At 45.6% G+C, this 1908-nt stretch overlaps 1 protein-coding gene across 1 annotated transcript in view; it reads right to left on the reverse strand.

The window, feature by feature from the left end:
* CD99 (CD99 molecule) overlaps window positions 1-1908 on the reverse strand; it is a 66482-nt gene that overhangs the window by 24161 nt on the left and 40413 nt on the right. The gene's annotated exons all lie outside the window — the stretch shown is intronic.

Here is a 1908-nt window from a genome sequence, read left to right on the forward strand (position 1 = left end):
GCTGGACATCAAACCTGGAGGAAAGAGCCCAGGTAGGGGCAGAAGTTGAAGAAGCAAAGACCTGCAATGCTTGGTGCTTTGCCATAGGTTCTGTATCGTTAGAATGTTCCTTTTTCACCCCCTGAAAACAGCTTTGGGTTTCAATGCAAATATTTTAAATCCATATCTATTTAATTATTATTATTGTTTATTATTTTGAGATGGGTTCTTACTCTGTCAAACAGGCTGCAGTGCAATGATGCAATCCTAGCTCACCGCAATCTTCCTGGGCTCATGAGATCCTCCCACTTCAGCCTTCCGAGTAGCTGGGACTACAGGTGTGCACCACCATGTCTGGTTAATTATTGTGGTTTTATAGAATTGGGGTCTTGCTATGTTGCCCAGTCTGATCTCCAACTCCCAGCCTAAAGCAACCTGCCTGCCTAGGCCTCCCAAAATGCTGGGATTACATGCATGAGCCACCACACCCAGCCTATTTTTTTAAAAAATGTCATTCCAGCAATAATTCTTTTTTGTTTTTGGGAGACAGAGTCTTGCTGTATTGCCCAGGCTGGAGTGCAATGGTGCAGTCTCGGCTCACTGCAACCTCTGCGTCCCGGGTTCCAGCTAGTCTCCTGCCTCAGCCTCCCAAGTAGCTGGGATTACAGATATGCGCCACCACCACTGGCTAATTTTTTTTTTTTTTGAAATGCAGTCTTACTTTGTCACCCAGGCTGGAGTGCAGTGGCACGATTTCAGTTCACTGCAGCCTCTGCCTCCCGGGTTCAAGCAATTCTTGTGCCTCTCGAGTAGCTGGGACTATAGGTGCATGCTACACGCCCTACTAATTTTTGTATTTTTTGCAGAGATGGGGTTTCATCATGTTAACCAGGCTGGTCTCAAAACTCCTGACCTCAAGTGATCCACCCACATTGGCCTCCCGAAGTGCTGGGATTACAGGCGTGAGCCACCACACCTGGCCTAATTTTTGTATTTTTTGTAGAGAAGGGGTTTCACCATGTTGGCCAGGCTGATTTCGAACTCTTGGTCTCAAGCAATCCTCCCGCCTTAGCCTCCCAAAGTGCTGGGATGACAGGTGTGAGCCATGGCGCCCGGCCGATGAAGAGATTCTTAATTCCAAATGCCAGATGTGAGCTTTAGAGGACCCTTCTCCAGATAGAATCTTCTCTGCCCTCCGTGACGGGGAAGGAGAATTGTCTGACTTTCAGCAAAAACACTGGCTCCAAACATGGTCTGTGGGTGGTGTGTTCACTCGGCCAGTCTTTAATATGTGCAAGACACAGTCATGTCATGGAAAGATTTTTCAAGCTTAACTACCCCTCCCTGATGAAGTGGCACAGTAAACATGAACTCTCCAGAAGGCCAAGAGCGACGGCCTGCCATAAACATGCCACACATGGCTTTTCTTAGCGATTTTTTGTTAAATGACCTTGTAGTCCCAGGTAAGGGCTACACACAGATTACTACCTCTTCAAAGATAGCCTAGAATTCAAGAACTGTATCCATAAAAATAATAACTACCTAAAACAAGGGTAGACTACCCACTTTTCTTTTTCCACAAACATTCGTTGCGTATTTTAAGAATTCACATTTTATCAGCGATTAAAATGGCAAACAGGTATTAAAATCTTTGGCCAAGTTAGTACCTCTTCTGCCAAAGAAGTTGCTTAAAACCAGGCATTTTGCTAGAAGCAAAGTCCCTGAGAATTTTAGAGATGTGAGATACGAAAATACGAAGCTATTGTCCTCGCCCCTCCCTCTCTTCTGTCTCTCCTCTCTCCTTCCCTCTTTCCTTCTTTTCCTTCTTTTCTTCTGTTTCCCTCTCTCCTTCCTTCCTTTCCTCCCTTCTTCTTCATTCCTTTCCTCCCTTCTCCTTCATTCCTTCCTTCCTTTCCTCCCTTCTTCTTC

The sequence above is a fragment of the Mandrillus leucophaeus genome, unplaced genomic scaffold (assembly GCF_000951045.1).
Source record: "Mandrillus leucophaeus isolate KB7577 unplaced genomic scaffold, Mleu.le_1.0 Scaffold127, whole genome shotgun sequence".
Taxonomy (NCBI): Eukaryota; Metazoa; Chordata; class Mammalia; order Primates; family Cercopithecidae; genus Mandrillus; species Mandrillus leucophaeus.